The sequence below is a fragment of the Spea bombifrons genome, chromosome 4, assembly GCF_027358695.1.
Source record: "Spea bombifrons isolate aSpeBom1 chromosome 4, aSpeBom1.2.pri, whole genome shotgun sequence".
NCBI classification, from domain to species: domain Eukaryota; kingdom Metazoa; phylum Chordata; class Amphibia; order Anura; family Pelobatidae; genus Spea; species Spea bombifrons.
In genome coordinates this window covers 34072166-34082351 of record NC_071090.1, presented here as the reverse complement: position 1 = coordinate 34082351, position 10186 = coordinate 34072166, and the positions used below count along the sequence as shown (strand labels likewise).

At 34.5% G+C, this 10186-nt stretch overlaps 1 long non-coding RNA gene across 1 annotated transcript; it reads left to right on the top strand.

Annotated features, from left to right (window-relative positions):
• The first annotated feature begins 2740 nt into the window (after positions 1-2740).
• Positions 2741-5435, top strand: LOC128492679 (uncharacterized). Its single transcript, XR_008354120.1, has 5 exons — positions 2741-2812; positions 3666-3716; positions 3810-3842; positions 4859-4935; positions 5317-5435. It is a non-coding gene; the product is annotated as an uncharacterized LOC128492679 (long non-coding RNA).
• Positions 5436-10186: the final 4751 nt, after the last annotated feature.

The window sequence follows — 10186 nt, the reverse complement described above, 5'->3', positions numbered from 1 at the left end:
AACTTCCTCCATTACAAGAACATTAAACACTAACAACAGCGTGAGTATTTGTTTTAAGCTCTTAATGCATTGTAACTCTAAACCTAAGAGTTATCAAAGTTTAGGACCAGGGATTTATGTTTAATGTCAGCTAATGATGCAATCATGATCCTATAATATAAATACCATATCTTCCAATGTATGTACGGTACATCCGAACTTCAGACTTTCATTGAAAGAATCATTATTCTTCATCATGAAAATTGCAATTGTTGTCTTTTTGGGGGCTTTAACCTCCTGTCTTGGTGAGTTGAACAGAAAATAATGATAATATAGCTATGGAATCCAACGTAAGAAAATTAATTTGGGTACACATTTTGCACTAACCATCTAAAACAACAAATACCACAAAAACCTGGTGGCACCTAGAGTTAACGGTAAAGATCCCAGAGATTCCATGGAGGGTGATTTTGCTGTTTTGTATTTTTACCAAATCAAATAATTTGGCCTTTTATTTCTCTACAGTAGATTACTCAAATGCCTATGATATTCCAATTGACTGTCTTAAAAAACTCATTAGTGTAAGTATTTAATTTCCATTCTTATAAACTATGTAATGCAAAATACAAAACTCAATAACATAATATTCCAAGGACAGAGACAAAACAGTGTAACAAGTTGTTTCTGCTTTATGTTTCTATATTTTACTGTTGTCCATTTTCAATGTGTTATTTTTTTACTTTGTGATTGTTATAACATTTTACCATATGGTTCGCTAAACTTTGGCATTGCTTGAAAAACTAGTTCATACGCTTCTTTTTTGATAGCAAGATATTGATGATAAAAATGTAGTTGCATGAGGTGCAGTACATAATCCATGATATGTGCCATCTAAATATACTACTTTTGCAGTTGACTTTTTTTGGGATTATTATTATTTATTTATTTTTTAAAGGTTGATGCTCCTGCTACTCTGTTAAGACTCCAGAAATTACTTTGTTTGTATGCTCAAGGAAAGGTAAAACATGTCATTTTAGTTACTTAAATAGAATTTTGGGCAGGATAGAAATTACACAGTAAAATTAATATTTATCAAATTTAATATTTAAATCATACACATTTTTTTTTTGCGTGAGGCTTTCAAAGTTATGCAAAAGTTGTTACATCACAAAGCTGCCCAATGCATAGCATTCCTGATTTCAAACAAGTGCACATAATCCTAGAAATTCAGCACAACAACTGATTTTGAGTATTTTATACAAAAATCAAGAACCGAAAACTACCAATAGACTATTTCACTTTTTGTTATTTTGCCATTTTAAAAAACAATAAAAAAATAAAAGTATAGTTTTTTTTTGATTACATTTCTTTTTAAATAATATATTGAGATGAATAAGTGATATAATACTTGTCTAATTTGCAGGATCAACACAACGAAGCATTATACAAAGCATTTCTACAAGAACTACACATAGCTCTGGTAATGCTTTCAAATATATTGAAATACCCGTTAGATTTTATTTATCATGGCAGCAGTATGCACTTTTTACAAATATGTTAAGGTTGTATTATGTAATACACATGAAACACATAATGTATTTTAGAAAAGATACACTATCTATGGATCATATGATACATTTTATGATAACATTGAATGTAAAGGAATGTACTAACTAGGAAATCAATTATATCACTTTAAATATGATGTTATAATGTCCCAAAAAAGTTTTTTTTTCTTACACTGTAGAAAATAAAAACTGCAAGAAAAAAAGGAATCTTGACAGCTCCGTCACAACAGAAAAATTATTTTAATTTTAAATAAGAATTTTGTTGGAGAAAGCGTCATACAGGCACACAAAATTAGAAAAGTTAGAAATGGCACCATTATCTATACAGTCTTAATATGTATGCAATAGCTAATATTTTAAATTAAATAATCATATCTTGTCTAAAATAAGTAATCATATCAATCCATTATTTATAGCAGTATAAATATTAGTATTTGTATGGCATAATGTGTGGCCAACATGGTTTTACTAAAACATTTATAACCGTGTAAAAGAATAATTTCAAGAAATGGAAACAATTCTTCTCGTATTTCATGTTTTGTTTTATTTTGTCACTAAAGCATATTTCCAAATCCGAATAATTTCAATGTAACTTTTCTCATCATGTTTACAGAAAGATGCAGGCTGTGGAGCTGATGAAATTCTGAATACAAAGGAATTCCTGGTAAAAAAAAAAAACCTGGGTGTTTGCAGACAAAAATACTGCATATATGCGTCCATTTACTCTATAACTCACTCTGCAGAAAAATAAATGTATATGCCATAAACATGTTCGTCAGCCATAAATTAATTTAGAAAACATGACATTTGTCATTTGTGTCGTGTCTTTACAACACTTTTTAACAGGAAAAAAATAGCATTTGCAGTCTCCAATGAACACATATATATATTTTACATTTTTTTTAGGTGCTTAAATGTATTTTCTACTTCATTTGCTTTGAATGTGACTTTGTGAGGTATCTGATGATAGATATTACACGGTTAATGTTTGATTTGTGATAAGTGAGTATGGTAGACAAATCTGATCCTTTTCAAAAAAGCTCTGGCCTACAAACTGAAATTAAAGTTGCATAGTGCAAATATTCTAGTGCAAATAATACAATGATTGGAGGGAGTTAAGGCTTGTGGAATTAAATGATATAAAGTCTTTACCCTGTATTAGTTATTTACTGATGAATGATGTGCGTATTTTGTTACAGGAAAACGTTGGTGACAAAGCAGGAGAAGTAGCCCACAAAGTTGTCATTGAAATTCTAAAAATTGCGGTAATCTATTTACCCATTTTTATCTGTGTCCTATTGTCTATCCACATATCTATGAATGTATCTAAATAATTGTTGGACAGAACTGTATTGCTCTCAAAATGCCCACTAACATTAGATATATATATATAAAAAAGTATGTTTTTGCACATACCTTCCCCGTAGCTTCTATGACGCAGCACCAGCGTCACATGCCCTTCCGGTGCTCATAGAAGTTCCGGCGGAACACCCCCTGACCCCACCAGACACCAGGGAGTCAAAAGCACTGTTAAGTCGGGGGGAGGGAGTGTTGTATGAGTGGCATAAGGCTTTTCTGGAGGCAGAGTGCCCCATGATATGCCTGTTTTACCCCCTGTATGCCACTCTGCCTCCAGAAATGCCCTTTAACCCCCTATATGCCACTCTGCCTTCAGAAATGCTAAATACCTCCTTATATGCCACTCTGTCCCATGATATGCCTTGTGGCAGAGTGGCATATGGGGGTATAAGGCATTTCTGGAGGCAGATTGGCATATAGGGGGTATAAGGCATATCATGGAGGCAGAGTGGCAAGTCTGGCGGCAGATGTGCGTAACTGAGTGCAGGTTGGCAAATAAAAGGAAATAAAAACAAACAAAAAAAAATTCTCAATCATAGCTTTTATTAAATATGAAAAGATAGCTAACGTGAATTAATATTTACTAGTAAAACTTTTTTCCTATAGGATCGTCTTATATTTAGTCTTTTTCTTTTTTTTCCTAAATTAATATTGAGATTTTGGGGGGTCTTATAATCAGGGTCGTCTTATAAATGAGCAAATATGGTACTAAGTAAGATACAGTATATACGTTATTGATTTTTGTATTTACCTTTATAGGATGACCTGGAGGTTACAGGAACTGTTTTGAATGTTGTATGCCAAGTTGCGGTAAGACTATAGCAGTGACCACTAAATATTTTCTTTAATTATTTATAGAAGGTTATTTTTTAAACTACATGTATTTTGTTATTCCACAATTAGGGAGACCTGCTAATCAAACTGAGTGAAGCTTTGGTAAGAAAACCTTACTCAATTTTTCATGTAAAATAGGGGAGCATACTGAGTATCATGTCTCAGCACTCCCATTTAATATCAGATCTGTGCCAAAATCTTCTCCCACAACCAGGTAACCAGAATAAAACCTTAAAAACATAAAATGTTAGAAAGTTGGGTTAAGGGGCTAAAGGAAGAGAAGCAAGAGGAAACACAAGTTGTTGGGGACAGAGTTTAGGAGAGATTGAAGGTGTAGTAGAGTCAAGGGACAAATTCAGTGATAAAGTTAGAGGTGTAAGAATTGTGGGGGGGTATGAGGTTAATGGAGTATTAAGTAAATCCAGCCATTGGTAAAAAAAAAAAAAAATTCACTCACTCACTCACTCACTCACATGCTCTCTCAATGTCTCTCTACCTTCTCCGCGGTGTCTCTTTTACCGCACCTCCACTTCTTGCCTTGCATCTTCTTGTTCTTCTGTCTTATTTCTTCTGTCTTCTTCTGTAGTCAGTTTCTCCTTGGTATTAGCTCCATTATCTTAGTACTTCTGCAAAAGGGTGGGACAAGGAGGGAACTCTTTTAAAACTATATTCATATATGTATATGTACGTAATTTTTTTATGACTTTTAACACATTTAGTCACAGTTTTACACATATATATAAATTATATATTTATACCTTTCTCTGATTTGGAAACCACCCAATAGGCCTATATGATTTCCATTTATTTTAATTTGTTTAGGTTTTTCTTTTTTAACCACAACCTAGTGTAATGCCCGCCCATATTGCCTGTTTTTATTAAAATCTGTTGGCCATAAACAAATGATGTAATACTGTAGTTGCTACTATTTTACTGGAAAACATCATACAAATCTATAGAATGCATAAAATATATTTACATTTTCATAAACATGTTGATTGCAGTTAATATATAATTGAACAGGGAAGTTATGTGTTTTTAGCACCAGAGTTTGCTATTTACAGCCTTTGTTTTAAAACTATGGTTGCTGTAATAAACATGTCTAATATTTTCAACAGGGCAACATTAAATTAGACTTGTCTGGGACAGTGGGTGGTCTGAAAAACCTGCTAGGCTGAAGGATTTTCACGTCATTGTAAGTTACTCCTTGAAATATGAAGATTTCCATTGAACTTACACTTTATTTTGCCTTAAGTATACATAACTAGGAAAACTCCGTGGGTATAGCCTGTTTGGCCGAGTGCCCACCCTGTAAGGGTTGCTGAATGACCAGATTGACATTTTTTTTTTTGCCGGTTGGATACCCTTCTTGACTGTATAGTTTTTGCAGGCAGAAGGCTGTTTATCAAATCCAGATATCTCCTCTGTAGAAGCTGCATAGATGGCTCCTGACAGACATAAGCAGTGTAGTGACAAGGGTCTTATGACCACATAAGCCTATTTCATCTACTGTATTTTTATTAATTTTAAATATGGTTTAATGCAATTTATAAACTCTGTTTAATTTCTATTTCAGGACTTGCCTGCCATTTTAAAATCAAATACCAAAGAAGAAATCATCTGATCCTCTTAACCAAGCCACTTATATGTAGTTACATATGTAAATTTTAATGAATAAATAAAATCTTCAGCAAATTCCTCTGTCTCTTTCCTTAATGTCACAAAGTTCAACCCCTTAAGGACAATGGGTGGTCCCTAAACCCATTGAAAACAATGCATTTTGAGCCCGTACATGTAAGGGCTTTGTCATTAAGGGGTTAAGTAAACGTATTTGTATTAACAAAAAACAAAATATGTGTATTCCCTGGTAAATGATGATCACTAACATTTTAACCAAGTACATGCTAAACAAAACAATCGTTATATGTGTGCCATACCCAACATCAATGCATTTAAAAACTTCAAAAAAATCTTGTTAAATACAAAATAAGTTTGTTAGTGCTGAATTGTTTTTAAAACACATGCTTCTGTGGTCTTTGTGTTGATTCTTCTTTATAGAGTGTTGGCTTTAGACCAGGCAAAGGACTTTGAACAGACCTCTGGTGATTAATCATATTTCCATCCTTCCAGTATACACACTATAAGGTTTAAGGGGCAATAGTCAATGTTCTTTGGCCTTCAAGGCTTCTGTGGACCTCAAGTTACTTCTGCTGGGAGGCTGTTCCACATATTCACCATCCCCTCAGTAAAGTATATTTTGATTACATTAAGACTTTATTTCAGTGCCTGTTAGGAAAGCTGTGTGAGAGAGATGTCTTGGAACAAATAATTTAGTTTAGGGGGAAAATCAGTAGAAACTGACCCCCTGTACCTACACAGAGAAGTCTTAACAAGGCCAGGGCCCATAGTGGTAGGGAGAAGGCTAGCCATCTGCCCCCTCCAGAAGACCCAGGTTATGCTGGCTTCAATTCACTTATCCATCCACTAAGATTCTTCAAATATTTATTCTTTAAGTGTCAATTCCAACTACGAAATACTGGAATTTAAAGCATGAATTGGGATGTTCAGTTGTCACATAATTAGAGTAGCATGTAAAGCAGCCTTCTCCAGACTCTGTAATCATGAGAGTTTTCCTATCAAGGTACAGCCCCTATAGCTCCTCTTTATATATTCATTAACTTTATTTTAAATTCTTCCAGGTATCATTAATTTCTTCCTTCTTTTTCACCAAAAGTGCCTCTGGTTGACATACTTCTTCAAGCAGGATATTTGAATAACTTGCTCCCATGGTAATTTCTGATCTCTAATGTTATTAACAAAATTACTTTATTTTAATGTGGCCTTACCATAAATACTGTTTCAAACAGTTAAAGCAGACAAGTTGCGTGGGACACAAATACTACCAAACCCAAAATGGTATTACCAGCAGTAAAAGGCACATATTACAGCATCCAAAACAATTAAGACTAATTTGACAAACTGAGATTATCAGGTACAGCCTGGGAACAAATCACTGGCCTTACTACTTCTTTTATAAAAACAAAATAAAGGCCCTCAGGATTTTCATAGAATGAACAAGTAACTAAGACCAATTTTTAAAAAGGATGGTAAGTCTTACATAAGGTATTAATGCAGTAGGTAAATCCTGTGAAACACGTTGTGAGTTTTTTGGGAACTGAAATGCTCATAATTAGGTGCTTCTGGTGTCTGTAGACAGGTGAATATGAACAAGTTCACCTTGCAGATGATTCTGAGCCCTACAAAAAGACCTACAGAGTATTTTCCAAATATTTTGAAGTCTAACTGGCCAATGTTTTATACTTTATATATCAACATTGTCTTTACTTCTTAACTATTTACAAAATAAAGACAATTATTATTATTGTAGTGTTTTCTTTGTGTAGTATTGAACATTGAGAGCAGAAGCCAGCACTACTTGATAGTAGTTACACAGAGCAGTTCTTTATTCAGCTCAGATGCAAACATAACACTCAAAAAGGAAACTGAAACCAAACTTAACACGGCCACTGACCATAGAGTTCCCCACAAACAGTCCAGAGTGTCCTTCCTTAAAGCAACAGTATACCACATCTCCCAAACTATTTTCAAATCCCCCTTTTAAAACATACATTACCGAACATATTCTGGGATATATTTTATCAACTTAACTAATTTACTGCCAATATAAAAACAATGTGATTTTTCTTTCTCTGTGTTAATACTAAATATTAGACTATACATATGAATTATTATCAATAGCAATCCATATTTGTCCTGAAACAATACATCATTTGTGTGGGAACAAATAACATGAAAAGGAAATCATGGTTGAACTAATATATTCAAAAAATACCAAAGAAACTCCAGATATTAGGATACATTATTATATTTCTTATGCAATCTCACATTTCACATGTGTTAACTTAACTGACCACTAGATGCCACTGTCCCTCCATTGCCCCGGGATATCACACATTTAAATGAAAAATGTAATATATTAAAACAAAAACCAACACACCAAATTAAGTGCCCTAAGGACACAGAAAATTCTGCAGGTGGTCAGTTCTCTGGGAAAGAAGTATATTGTTGATTAGGTTCCAGCGGTGCTCCCTGTGTTCTGATTTACATTTTATTGAATACTGTAGATTAACGTCCTTGTTCCTCTTTCTAAATAACACCATTTAATTGATGAGAATGTTCTATCTTAAGCACTTAAGTCCTTACCTGAACAAGCTCTACCAATGATCAAGAAAGCACTTCCTCATTCTTTCCTCATCTTTATCCCATGGAAAAGTGGCAAAAAATTAAATAAAATAACGCCAGGATCATGTTTTTAAGAAGCAGAAAAAACAAGCATATAAAATAAACAGTAGGTCCATGGCCGTGGATCCTGCAACGCTGCGTCATTGCAGCTATTAAAGGGCAGCCCGTACATGTAAGGGCTTTGTCACGAATGCTGTGCATTGTGACCCCGTACATGTACGGACTTTTTCGTGAAGCGGTTAAAAGAAAGATATCTGACCTCAGAAAGCTCCATAGCACCCTGTACCATGCCATGCATATGCTTAAGACGTGGAGCATCAGGATCAGGGGTATATCTAGAGTATTTGGCGTATCTTATATTTGGCACCTCCCACACTTTAAAATGTAAAAGCACCAACCAAAAATGTCATGTTTGCAAGAATATTATTACACAACTTTGTTAACTGCTTTTTTCCTCCCTTTCTGCACTTCCGGGACTTGCTTACTTGTTGCCTGGTGGGGTGATTTTGATACACAATGACACTCTCCAGATTCCAGCTAGCTCTTTAAGGCCCTCTAGGCACCACCGGCATTTGGAGTGTTACCCAAAGTGCTCAGCTCTCCCTGCTCAAAAGCTTTAGCACAGACTTGCCACAAAGACGGAGGTCAGTGCTCCACAGCTGATGCACACAGACCTGCGACTCTGCAATGCAGTGGCAGGGCTGAGGGTTGCCACCTTGAGGCTGACTGTCACTTTATTAGATGTCAATAAATATTTACTTGATTTAACTGTAAAAAAAACACTTCTTGTCATGGATGAATAAAACAGTTTTCAAATGGAAGCATCCTCACAGAAACAAAAGGCTAAAAAAAAGTTTTTGTTAATCTAAAATCAGTCATATTTCTACAAAATTAATACTAGTGTAATGGTTACAAATATTTTTCAGAAAGCTGAACTATGTTTTTTAAAAAGGAATCTTCAGACATGTTTCCAACAATATCCAAAATAGTGAGTTTAACCATAAACAAGTGGACAATGGGGGCTGTAATTGTCCAAAACACAACTAAATATGTAGACCTCTAATTGCATTCCTGTTATTTCTCTGTGGATCCTTGTATATGACCAGCCTGGCTGATTATCCTTCTGGTTTCTGACTCTGGCTTATTCCTGACATTGTGGTTTTCTGTACGCCTGATTCTGCTTTGTCTGACTAACCACTCTGGTTCCTGACTACGTCTTTGTTCTCATTTGAGCTTCAGTTTGTGATTTGGCTTGGTGTTTATTGTTATTTTTAATAAAGGTGTATTTCCCGGCATTCTGCCATCTCCCAAAAGTCCATTAAGACTGCTTTAATCCCTCTGGGCGTCCCATTGTATCTAGCATCTGTAGGCTTGTCCCATTTGGTTGACTTTTATCTACAACTTATAGTCAAAATCACAAAAAGGTGAGAGATAGCCTAGATGTTTTGAATCAGTCAATGTATGTAGATTGGAATCATAAATTGTTGTAACCGCTTTATATCTGTGTTCACCAAATATAGATGGCATTCTAGCAATGAAAGCTTAATTTACTCTTAACTCACGATCTTTTTTGTTTGATAATCGTTTTAATTTGCAGATCAGAGGAACAGCAATGGAGACCAAATTTGCCCTCTCATACACCAACTTATTTATAGCAGCATAGGAGAAGATCTATATTTATGGTAAAAATAAGCCCTTTCTGAACTTAACTTACTATGGATGGTATATAGGTGACTTATTATTTTATTCGTTAGGTAAGGTAGTATTTCAGATTTGGAAATTTTTTTGTATATTTAAATGCTAACAATGTTAATTTGCAATTAACCATGTCAGAATGCTAACAATTTTTTAGATCTGGAATTAGACACAGATCCTGTTTTGGATGCTTTCCAATAAAGCCTTTCTTCAATTGTTGAACTGCTCCAAATTATATAAATGTACGTGCACGGAAATAAGACACACGACACACTCTGGGTCAGGTCCAAAATCACTCTGCTTTATTTTGTTTATATTATAGATTATATAGTCCCCGGAAAAAGGGACGTCAGGTTACGTAAAGCTTATTAATTGGTTAATCCTGAAACTATGCGGAAATAGGCAGAAAAAAAGAAAACTGTTAGAAGCAAATATTAGATACTTTCCTGCAACTAGATATAGCCAGAATGGCGCTTGCGGTTAGTAAA